The 12,825-nt window shown below is 47.0% G+C and overlaps 1 long non-coding RNA gene across 1 annotated transcript in view; it reads left to right on the top strand.

Annotated features, from left to right (window-relative positions):
• Window positions 1–8,591, top strand: part of LOC115803839 (uncharacterized) — a 37,148-nt gene extending 28,557 nt beyond the window's left edge. Inside the window, exon 5 of the long non-coding RNA XR_016393591.1 lies at window positions 99–8,591. This is a non-coding gene — a long non-coding RNA (uncharacterized LOC115803839). The remainder of the gene's footprint in view (window positions 1–98) is intronic.
• The last annotated feature ends 4,234 nt before the right edge of the window (window positions 8,592–12,825 follow it).

The following is a 12,825-nucleotide window of genomic DNA, read 5'->3' on the forward strand; positions in this document are numbered from 1 at the left end:
TGCCAGCCGGATGCTTACTCCCAATACATTTTTTTTTTTTTTTTAGCATCTCTGTATCTCCTCTCTCAACCTGGAATGCTCTTTCCCTTCACCTTCAGGGCTTAACTAAAATACCGTCTCTTCCATGAAGCCTTCCCTGATCCCTTAGATGTGACCTCATCACTTGCCTTGTCCTCTCAGCAGCTGGAGTGAGACCATGAAAGATGAAAGCTGTGGAGCCAGGTGGCCTGAATCCACTTAGTTTTGTGACCTTTGGTGAGTGACGAAACCATTCTGTGCCTGAATTTTCTAAGGTAAATTTGGGGAGAATACTCTGCTCACCTCAGGGTTTTTGTGAAGATTAAATAAACGAATACACTTAGAAGACACCTGGGGACTTCCCTCGTGGTCCAGTGGTAAAGAATCCACCTTACAATGCAGGGGACGCAGGTTCGATCCCTTGTCAGGGAATTAAGATCCCACATGTCGCGGGACAAATAAACACGCACACCACAAACACTGAGCTTGCATGCCTCAACTAGAAAGGCTGCGTGCTGCAAACTACAGAGGCCACACACTCTGGAGCCTGCGCGCCACAACTAGAGAAGAGAAAACCTGCACGCCACAACTAGAGATAAGCCCGCGCACCACAACGAAGAGGCTACACGTCGCAACAAAAGATCCCACATGCCTCAACGAAGATCCAGCATGCCTCAACTAAGACCTGACGCAGCCAAAAATAAATTAAGTAAATAAATAAATAAATTTTAAAACCACGAATTACAATTAAAAAAAATAAGAAGACGCCTGGAACGTAGTCAGTGTCCAGGAAGATTAGTTATTATTATTCCTTTTGGATGCTCTCCTAATTCTATACTGGAGCCTCGTCCAGTTAGTTCATTCTGTCTTGCATAGATTTTATTTACTGGTTACTCTTCTGACCCATGGCTGAAGTAAGCTCCTCAAGGGATGTTTAGGGAACATTTGCTGAATGAATGAACAAATTAAAGAATAAATGAAAGGTTAAATGCTGCCCTGGCTTTCAGTAAATAACTCCTCATCAAAAAGCAGATTTTTTCCTCATGGTATGTGGGACTTTTCTTTTAAACCACCAAAACTTTTGAGCTTCTCTTTTGCAATTTCAGGCCTCTGTTTGCTCTGAAGTGTAATGTTTGCATAGATGTGACACCTCCTACAGCCCCAGGATCTTTCCGGCATAAACCATATTGGGCATATTTGTTTTCTGGGTGTAATTCAGAGTAGTAACTTGATAGTCAATTTGTCTTGCCTTATAAAATTCACACATATAGTTAATTTTTTCCTATTGCAAGTCCTAGGTTGGAAGGAAGGAATATTACTGCTGGCAAGTTTTGTTACCTTGAGCAATTCACTTCCACAACTTTTCTATTTCCTTAGTTTTGAAAGGAGGTGATTTCACTGCTTATGAGGAGTGAATGGTTTGCACCACACATCTAGCCGCCCAACTTTTTTTTTCCACATAGAAATCTGTATTTTCACCTTATTTGGAAAATTGAAAAATTTGACAACTCTGAACCTTTATTCCCTCTAAGAAATACTGGCTGGCGCTGAACAGGAGTTGTGAGTTGGGTAGGCACTCTCCAGACTGTCACCATGCCACCACTCCAAGTTGTCTCCATGACACCCCTTCACTTCTCTATGTTGTTTTCCTATGGCTGCTGCAACAAATTACCACAAACTTAGTGGCTTAAAACAACACATACTTATTATTTAACTCACATATTCCAGAGTTCTGGAAGTCAGAAGTCCAAAATGGGTCTCACTGGGTTAAAAACAAGGTGTCTAGCCCCCCAACTTTTAAGACTCCCACCTGAAGGACAGGCCCGCAAAACACCTAGCTCTGAAAGACAATGGGGCTGGTGTCCACAAGACCCACAGTACTATAGCAAACGAACCGTTCCTTATCCGTGCCTGAGCGTTCCCCGCAGCTATCCCTGCACAGGGCTCAGCACAGAGGGAGCTCAAAAAAACGCCCACCTCCTAGGCTTTCCATGAAAGAGGTTTGATTGCTTACTTTACAAGCTGCTGCCTGAGGGTCTGGCTTCTAATTTAGCACACAACGAGGGGCTGGCTGCGATCCTTCCTAGAGTCCAGAGTCTGGAGTTTAGGAAAGCTGGTGGGCGCTTCCCCTGTCTTCTCCAACCAGTTGCTCCAACAATAACATTGTCATCAGTACCTCCCTAGAAGGAGTTTGTCCACACCCCAATTTTTAGGGCTGCCACCCAAAGGACAGTCCCCCAGATCACCCAGCTCTGAGAGCCAAGAGGGCTTGCATCCACGAGGCTCCCAGGACAATAGCAAACAAAGAAGCAGGTTTTTTTGTTTTGTTTTTTTGCGGTACACGGGCCTCTCACTGTGGTGGCTTCTCCCATTGCGGAGCACAGGCTCCGGACACGCAGGCTCAGTGGCCATGGCTCACAGGCCCAGCCGCTCCGCGGCATGTGGGATCTTCCCAGACCGGGGCACGAACCCATGTCCCCTGCATCGGCAGGCGGACTCTTAACCACTGTGCCACCAGGGAAGCCCAAAGAAGCAGTTTTTAAGTGGGCTACCCCAAACTATCTATAGGTTCAATGTAATCCCTCTAGAGATTCCAATGGAATTTTCACAGAAAAAAAATTCTAAAATTTGTATGGAACAAGAAAAGACTCCAAATAACCAAAGCAATCTTGAGGAAGAACAAAGCTGGAGGCATCCTGCACCCTGATTTCAAACTATATTACAAAGCTATAGTAATCAAAACAGTATGGTATTGACATGAAAATGGACATAGACCAATGCAACAAACTAGAGAGGCCAGAAATAAACCCATGCATATATGGTCAATTAATTTTTGACAAAGGAGCCAAGAACATATAATGGGGAAAGGATAGTTTCTTCAATAAAGGGTGTTGGGAAAACTAGCCTGCCACATGCAAAAGAATGAAATTGGACCACTGTCTTACAAAATACACAAAAAATAACTCAAAATTGGTTAAAGACTTGACCTGGAACTGTAAAACCTCTGGAAGAAAACATAGGGACTAAGCTCCTTAACACTGGTCTTGAGATGATTTTTTTGGGAGTTGACACCAAAAGAAAAGGCAACAAAAGCAAAAATAAACAAGCAGCACTACATCAAGCTGAGAAGCTTCTGCAAAGGAAAGGAAACCATCAACAAAATGAAAAGGCAGGGACTTCCCTGGTGGTGCAGTGGTTAAGAATCTGCCTGCCAGGGGTTCCCTGGTGGCGCAGTGGTTGAGAGTCCGCCTGCCGATGCAGGGGACACGGGTTCGTGCCCTGGTCCGGGAGGATCCCACATGCCGCGGAGCGGCTGGGCCCGTGAGCCATGGCCGCTGAGCCTGCACGTCCGGAGCCTGTGCTCTGCAACAGGAGAGGCCACAACAGTGAGAGGCCCGCGTACTGCAAAACAAAAAACAACAAAAAAAGAATCTGCCTGCCAGTGCAGGGGACACGGGTTCGAGCCCTGGTCCCTGAAGACCCCATATGCCGTGGAGCAACTAAGCCTGTGCGCCACAACTACTGAGCCTGCACTCTAGAGCCCGCAAGGCACAACTACTGAGCCCACGTGCCACAACTACTGCAGCCCATGTGCCTGGAGCCTGTGCTCCACAACAAAGAGAAGCCACCACAATGAGAAGCCCACACACTGCAACAAAGAGTAGCCCCCGCTCATCGCAACTAGAGAAAGCTCACGCACAGCAATGAAGACCAAACACAGCCAAAAAATAATAAATTAAAAAAAAAAAAGAGTTAAAAAAACAAAATGAAAAGGCAACCTACGGAATGAGAGAAAATATTTGCAAACCACATATGTGTGGTAATACCCCAAATATACAAGAAAGTTATACAATTCAATAGCAAAAAAACTCCCAAATAACCCCATTTAAAAATGGGCAAAAGGGGGACTTCCCTGGTGCTCCAGTGGCTAAGACTCCACGCTCCCAGTGCAGGGGGCCTGGGTTCGATCCCCGATCAGGGAATTAGATCTCACATGCCACAACTAAGAGTTCGCATGCTGCAACTAAAGATCCCGTGTGCGGCAATGAAGATCCTGCGTGACGCAGCTAAGACCCAGCGCAGCCAAATAAATAAATATATTTTTTTAAATGGGCAAAGGACTTGAATAGACATTTCTCCAAAGAAGACATACAAATGGCCAACAAATATATGAGAAGGTGCACAACATCGCTAATCATCAGGGAAATGCAAATCCAACCCACAGTGAGCTATCACCTCACACCTGTTGGAATGGCTCTTATGAGAAAGACAAGAGATAAATGCTGGTGAGGATGTGTAGAAAAGGGAACCCTTTTGCACTATTCGTGGGGATGAAAATTGTTACATCCATTATGGAAAACAGTATGGAGGCTGGTATACAAACTGTCAGAGATAAGATGAATAAGCCCTGAGGATCTAATACGTGACGTGGGGACTCTACTGATAATACTGTTTTGTACAATTGCAATTTGCTGAAAAAGTAAGAACTTGTGTTCTCACCAAGAAAAACAAACAAACTGGTAAATACATGAAGTGATGGATGTGTTTATTAGTTCAATGGTAGGAGTACTTTCACAATGTAGAGATACACAAATCATCATGTGCACATTTTAAACACCTTACAATTTTATTTGTTAATTATACCTCAGTAAAGCAGAGAAAAAAGAACAAGGCCTGGCATCAAGTAGGCACTTGATGCTAAATAAATGGTTATACTCAGGGATGAAGTGACAAGGGCTTGGGCTAACTGAAAAAAGGGTTCAGATGTAAAAAATATTATAAAGAAGCACCTTCAGAACCTGGAGAGAAGACCTAGGCACGGCTGAATTAAATAACTTAGCAATGTTAAATGCATGCAAGGCAAGAATGCAAGAAATGTCATAAAAATCACAAGACCATCATCAGATAAAAAGCATAGGCAACAGTATGTCCATGCAGAGGAGAGGGCATCACTTCAGTGTGGACAGGAAAGGCTCCCACTGGGCCTCAAAGGATGGCTGAAGCAGGGGCATGCTTCCTGTTAGGGTGGTGGTATAAGGCTAAGCCAGACACAAACTCCTGGAGCCAAGGGTTTACATGGGACTGTCCCTGTGGTGGCCTAGAGAGCACTGGCTGCCAGGGGAGGGAGGCCAGATTTCCACCCTCTAATCCTTCAGATCAGAACTAAAGCTCTGTCTGTTTCGTATTTATAACAACCAGCCAGGGCTTCCCTGGTGGTGCAGTGGTTAAGAATCCGCCTGCCAATGCAGGGGACACGGGTTTGAGCCCTGGTCTGGGAAGATCCCACATGCCACGGAGCAACAAAGTCTGTGTGCCACAACTACTGAGTCTGCGCTCTAGAGCCCGTGAGCCACAACTACTGAGCCCGTGTGCCACAACTACTGAAGCCCGCACACCTAGAGCCCCCGAAACAAGAGAAGCCACCACAATGAGAAGCCCGCGCCCTGCAACAAAGAGTAGCCCCCGCTCACCACAACTAGAGAAAGCTCGCGCGCAGCAACAAAGACCCAATGCAGCCAAAAATAAAAATAAATAAATAAAATAAGTTAAAAAAAATAAAATAAAATAACAATCACCCATAATGTATAGGTTATGTATAAATTGCTTTCTGATACAAGCTACCTTCTTTTTAAAAGTGTTTCTAGAAAAATTAAAATGCACCACAGGGCTTCCCTGGTGGCGCAGTGGTTGAGAGTCCGCCTGCCAATGCAGGGGACACAGGTTCGTGCCCCGGTCCGGGAGGATCCCACATGACACGGAGTGGCTGGGCCCGTGAGCCATGGCCGCTAAGCCTGCGCGTCCGGAGCCTGTGCTCCGCAATGGGAGAGGCCACAACAGCGAGAGGCCCAAGTACCGAAAAAAAAAAAAAAATGCACCACAAGAACATGGCTTTAAGACCTTCTTAAAAGAGAAGTTAATCCAATGATTGTGAGCTGAGATTGGTTTCATCCCCATAGCACCAGGATACACACATACCTTCATATTCAAGGAGCATCTGGTGAATGGGTGAATAGATGCACGAATGGACCTGAGGTGGCTGTCTGGATCCCTCAGTGGACTAGAGCAGGGTGACAAGGGTGTTGATGGGGGCCAGGTGAGCCATCCAGAAAGAGGTCTAATGAACAGGTTTTTAAATCTGAGGCAAAGAGAGCAGAAGCAGACGTCTGCCTTTGTGGGTCTGGCTTTGTTCAGCCTCAGAGCTCTGTGTGCGGGAGATAGTGTGACCTTTATTTTCCCTGTGTCTGGTCAAAGAGGCTGTCTGATTAATGTTTGCAGTACACGGAGACAATAAACATAGGCAAGTCTGGCCTCTGGAGGGAGAGGTTTGGGGTTGGATCCTTTTCTCCAGTTTTGGCAGTGCCGACGATGGGGGGAGCACTATTTTTAAATCTTTGCCAAATGACATTTTGAAACCCGCACATGTTGGGGTGCGCCAGGCCAGAGCCCTTGAAGAACAGACAGGCAAGGCCAAGGGAGCGCTCGGCTGCCCAAGGTGCACTGGCAGATTGAAAATCCCCCTATCACAGGCCCCGCTCTTTGTTTAGATGAACACTTTCTACAGCCAGAGGGAGGCAGGGACAGGCATTGGTCTTCTGGGGGGAAGAGCCCCAGGCCTAGTGGGAAGAACATTATTTTGGACACTGACAGACCTGGGTTTGGAGGCTGACACTCATGGAAAGCTCGGGGAAGTTATACATAATTCCTGCCTCTTGCCAAGTCAATCATAATCGGAAAATGTAACATTTAGCCCTGCATGAATAGCACTTAGAAGAGGCCAAAGGAGGTGAGAGGGTGAGGGTGAGAGAGAGAGAGAGAGAGAGAGAGGGAGCTGAAAATAAAGGGGGAGCCAGGCTGCAAGACCCAGGCCAGCACTACCAGGCAAAGAGCCCACTGCACAAGCCTTGACTCGGGGGCTCACAGTCAGAGGCCCACAGATAGAACCGAGAGGGTCTGTTTTTCCTTAGCAAGGAAAAAATTACACCCTGATTTTCATTAACTTCTAACTGCAATTTACATTGCCCTTCAGTTAAGCATGTGGGTAACAAACCACATGCTTCAGAGAACCTGTGACTTTGTCACAACTAGAATCACAGATGCTTTCACCATCATACTCTGGTTGTCCCAGAGACCCTGAAATATCACTTACATCCATCACTTTTTCAAAAGCACAGCCGTAATTAGACCTATTGCTAGATCGTGTCATTTAATGCATTAGTAAACTAGCATTTTTTCCACATCACAAATTTGTTTATATTCTAATAACTATATTCTCATATGCTCGGTTCCCTCTATAGCCCTTTGTGGTTATTTTACATTAGAACCAGCGATGTGAGACAAGGTCCATCGGCTTCGCCGGCCTGCCAGAGGGGTGAGTCAGAGCACACGGAAAGGTTAAGAGCTCAGAACAGCAGCCAGCAAAGGGAGGTTCTGAAAACACAAGATATATGTTGAGTTCCGTTTCAACATCCATTTCAGAAGACACAAAGCCCTTTGCTGCTCATGTCTTTTGCCCTCAAAAGTTGATTGAAGGCCTGAGAACAGGATGGAGATGTCTGGAGCAGAATGGGTGGAGGGCCCCGGAGACAAGCAGAAAGGGAAGATCATGGCAGATACTCCCCGCTGCCGTCCCCCAACACGCTGTATAGCCGAATCCAAGCTCATAAGTTAGAGCTGAACCAGCAGAGGCTCAGAGCCCATAGCCGTTGGGTACCCCTCACAGACTCAGCAGCTGTCTGCTCAAAACTCCCAGGCTGCTTCTAACACCTGCCCAGCCTACTGAAAAACTTCCAGACCCCAAACGTCTTTTCCTTAAGAAGGCTGAGATGAACTTTATGGTCTTTGTTCGGTGAGTCTATTGCTATTTGGTCACTGAGTGTATGAGCCAAAGCTCAATACTAAACACCCACTTGAACTTTGCAGCTTCCGCGTTTCATTAAGAAGGCTATTGAGGAGTCTGGCCATGTGTCAAGGACACGTTGACTCTGGGGCCACCCCATTAACCCAAGTCAGTCCTGGAGGAGGGAAGGGTGTGGCCATGAGCCAACAGGGAGGGATGCGGACCAGATGGGAGAGGCTCTGCTGGCAGCTGGCAGCCCTGCCTCTCACCCGGTGCTTGACCTCGGGTGACTCTTGTCCCAGGGTGCCTCGGCTTCCCCGTCAGAAGGTTAACCATGGTTGAAGATCAGTGGAAGAGGAAGAGGGAGGAGGGGCAAGGGGGCAGGTGGGTGCGGTCCTGGGGAGCCAGGCTCACACGGGGAGAACTGAGGGAGCAGCGAGGTCTGGCAGGTGGCAGAGTCCCAGCCAGAGACAGCCAGGACTCTCAAGGTGCTGGTGTCCCCACGGTGGCTGGTCAGGAGCACAGACCCGTTCCCATTGCTGGCTGAAAGCCCCCTCCTCGGTGTGGGCAGCCAGAGAAAAGCAGAGTTCTCTGGGCCTGACACCGGCTGCCCCACAGCAGAGATCGGGACTGGCCAACTGCCGTCCTACCCAACTAGTCAGAGTTCTGCATTTAAATGAGAGAGAAGAGGGATGCAAAGCTGGTCTTTCTGGTAGCTTTCATTCATTCATTCATTCATTCATTCATTCAGTGTTATCTCTGGATATTTTTCTGCTTCTAAAAATAAAACGTGCTTATTGTAAAACAATTCAACATAATGAAAATCTGAAATCACTGGAAATAATGTTTCTCAGTACTACCCCTTGAGCAAACCATTTATTGTTATATGTTCATCGTATGTACTTTTTTTTTTTTGGTCTAATCCTAAGTGAATCAGTCATTTTTTAAAATAATTAATTAATTAATTTATGGCTGTGTTGGGTCTTTGTTTCTGTGCGAGGGCTTTCTCTAGTTGCGGCAAGTGGGGGCCACTCTTCATCGCGGTGCGCGGGCCTCTCACTGTCGCGGCCTCTCTTGTTGCAGAGCACAGGCTCCAGCCGCGCAGGCTCAGTAGTCGTGGCCCACGGGCCCAGTTGCTCCGCGGCATGTGGGATCTTCCCAGACCAGAGCTCGAACCCGTGTTCCCTGCATTGGCAGGCAGATTCTCAACCACTGCGCCACCAGGGAAGCCCTGTATGTACTTTTTAAAAATTCCTTTATTTTCCCCTTTTATGGTAACATATAAACATGTTTATTTTGGGCAATATAGAAGTATTTGGATTAAAACATCAGAGTTTCTTTCCACACCTTTTGACCCCTAATTCCACTCCGCTCTGCAGAGAGAGTCGCTGCTAATGTTCAGGGTTCTATCCTTCTAGAAATCCAAATGCAGGGAGCTCACTCTCAAGCTTGCTGTCCAGCACTGTCAGTGGTAAGGCAGCTCCTGCCAGTGCAGCCCTGCCCAGCCTCTCCACGCAGCCCTGCTACACTTCTCAGCCAGGCATCAGACCCTGTCCCCTCTGTCCCCCAAAGTCCAGAGGGCACATGTAAGCCCTCTAGTTGTTCCCTGAAGGTTCCTCTCACATTACTTTAGGTAAAGGGGAAGCATCTCTCCCTCCCTGTGGGGAGTGTGGGGAGAGGGGACGGGAAGCCTCAGCACTCCAGTAACTCTCCAGCCCTCTGTCCCTTGTGGGCTGGATGGGGTGAGCATTAATGTCAGCAAGGCTGGTTTCAGGACATCTTAGCATGTCCTGCATACGTGGTCTGGCTCCTCTCTTGGGATGCAGGAGAATTAAGCCTCTATCATGTACTCTCAGCCTTTGGGGTCTCAGCTGAAACAGAGACAGAAAGAGGGTATGTGTGTGTATGTGTACATATGCTTACGAGCTACCACAGGCAGGCTTTTAATTTAGCTGCTGATTCTTCTAAACAGTTGTCATTTTGGCTTCCCCAGACCATCCCACCAGCCCTGGAATAGGTCCCCCTGCCCTGCTTCTCAAACTGGGAGAAGCTTAGCACTGGACATACCCAATGTATGCCACGGGGTTTGTGAGAGCATCTCATTTATGTAAAAGTTTTGGTGGAAAAGGTGATGTAACATAATTATTCAGTATTTAATACAAGAGGGATAAATTGGGAGACATCAAGAACATTTCTCCTTTGCAATTAGCTGCTTAGGACTTTGGTGCCAGACCTCCAGGAGATGCGCAGTTATTCTCCTGTGCCCCTAGAGATGTTCTCCTATGTTGTTCTCCTATGCCTCTCGGGACATCTTGAAATGTGCTGCCTCCAAGAAGGCCCCTGCTGATCCCTGCCCCCCAGTAGCCACACCTTTGAGTAGTCCCTTGCCACACTGTGCCAGGGCTGGTCTGTGTGACCAATAGAATATGGCAAAAGAGATGTCATGTCACTTCCAAGATGAGGTTATAAGCTTACCAGGTTATGAAAGACCTGAGTTCTCTTTCTTGGATCATTTGCTTTGTGGGAAGCAAGCTACCATGTGAAGCAGCCCTATGGAGAGGCCATAAGTGAGGGACTGAGGGCTGCCAACAACCACATAAAATGAGCTTGGATGCAGACGTTTCAGCCCCAGTCGAGTCTCCAGAGACTGCAGCCCCTGCTGACAGTTTAATCACATCTTCATTCACACCTTGAAGTGTGAATCACTTAAATCACATCTTGAGCCAGAACCAGCTAAGCCGCTGCTAGATTCCTGAGCCTCAGAAACTGTGTGACATAATATGTTTATTATTTTAACCTGTTAAGTTTTGGAATAATTTGTTATGCAGCAAAAAACTAATGCCCTGCCTTATAACACAGTTTCTTTTATAAAACAGCTTGACTACAGGTTGTCTTTCTCTTGATCTCTCTCACGCTTAGCCTTTCTGGTTATTAAAAATTTATGCTGAAGTAACCGTGGCAGGCATGGGCCTCCATATGCAACTATTTCTGTACCCCTATGTGGTTTTAACACAAGGTCAGAAATTCAGGATTACTGCTGCTGACAACTGCAATTTGAGAGGGCTAACTTCTGGAAGGATGACCTGATCAACAGCCCAGGCCTTTCAACTTGAGCACCTCTCTTCTTTCTGAGTTGCCAAGGGGACATCCAATCTGAGGCTCAGGAGAGACACAAATCTGATCATTATTGACATATGAGTAATAGCTAAATCCAGGTGATTAGAGGAATTTCCTTGGGGTAAAAACTTTGGTTGAGAACTCTGATGTTTGGGGAGAAATTTGCATAAATTGTCCTTCATCTCAAATACTAGTGCTGCTTCTGTTTAAACACTGGCACTGTTTATGGTTATCTTTTTGAAATCATGAATCCCAGAAGATGTTTTCATGGTTCTATCAGTTATGATCCTATTTTGCCAGTTACAGAAAAGCCAAATTGAACAGGGGCTTTGCTGGCTCACATGGCCAGAAGTCAGATGAAAGTGAACTTTGGTCCCATTTCTTTACAAATCTCCTTTGCCTTCACGGGGTCAGCTTCATCCTGAGGCTAATCCCTGTAGGATGACTCTGGGTAGCCAGAAGGGACACATACATCCATGTTTACATCAAGGGGGACAGAGGGCATTTCTGAACCAACATTCCAAGGAAGAGCTGGAGATTCACCATAACTTGCCCCTCAAAGCCCTGACTGTGCCCAGAGGAATGGAATGTCCTCACTGGCTTTAACTACCCAGGGCCCACCTGGAGCCAGGACTGAAGTCCATTTCCTCCTGAGAACGTGTGCTGCATGGGGAGGTTGGTGGGGACTTTAAGGAAAAATGAGGGAATGGTAGGTAATGAAAAATATCCTTTAGGCAAGCATCTAGATCTGCCATCCTAAGAACATAGTGCAGAGAAAGATGCTGCTTCTTCAGTTTCAGAGGACACTCAATGCTCTAGTCCTCTTTTAGGGGGAAAAAGAACTGATTTTTCATCCAATTCTGGGTTTCAACCACCCATCACCAATATGTGAATGACTCTGGAGTCTTCTCTCCAGATCTTTGTGGGGCCTTTGATCTCTTAGGGAAGGAGTCGATGGGAAAGTCATCAGTCACCAGCCTGCTGTGTGGGTGGTACTATCGTCAGCGCTTTCCCTTGCACTACATTATCTGATTTAGTTCCTTTGATCCTGTGAAGAACCTTATTATCCTCGGTTGATAGACGAGGAAATGATGCCCAAAGAGGTTAAGCAAATTACCCACGGGCACAGAGCTAACTAGTGGCACATTTCCAGGACTGATTAGGATTCTCAGTGAGTTGGAGTGGACTTAGCCGAGTCAAAACCCTGGACATTTGTCGTAAGGATGCAAGGGTATCTCGTGGAGCCTGAGGGCTGAGACACAGGGGGGAAAAGAACCAGGGACTGAAGAGCCATCAAGACTCTCTTTTGTCTCCGCTCATTTGTGTTTCTGCTTCATTCTTCTCTCCTCCGGCAGACATGTTCTCTGCTTCTCCAGGCCTTGAGGCAGGAGAAGAGGCCAGTAAGTCACTGTCCTTTTCTTCCTCCCCAAATCCTGGGAAGGCACACCCCAACACAGGGGGTGAATGACGTTATCCGAAATGGCCGCTCCCCTGGCCTCCCTTTGGATGAGTGTCAGCTAAGTAAGTCCATGGTGAGCTGAGCAGATACCCCAGAAGCAGTATTTTCTCTGCAGACCAGCAAAAGGGATCACACCTTTCGGCTAGTGGGTTGCTGAGAAAGGAGCTTGGAACCCACAACTTCTGCTGGTTGCCTACTTTTTCACTCTGTGGGCATTTGGTCCAAGCAGCCCCTGTGGCTGTTTATTGTGCAGTTCACAAAGTGGATGAGAGCCCGTGATGAAATAGTCACTTGGGACCTCAAGAGTTCTCTGCCACGTTGTGTCGTGAAGAAATTCTGGGGCATTTCCTCCAGCATGGCCTTTGGTTCCAGGTTGGGTTTGGGTGGTGGATTC

Source organism: Delphinapterus leucas, chromosome 6 (genome assembly GCF_059928025.1).
Source record: "Delphinapterus leucas isolate spDelLeu-1000000601 "Yukka" chromosome 6, BTC_Dleu_Yukka2, whole genome shotgun sequence".
In the NCBI taxonomy this organism is placed as follows: domain Eukaryota; kingdom Metazoa; phylum Chordata; class Mammalia; order Artiodactyla; family Monodontidae; genus Delphinapterus; species Delphinapterus leucas.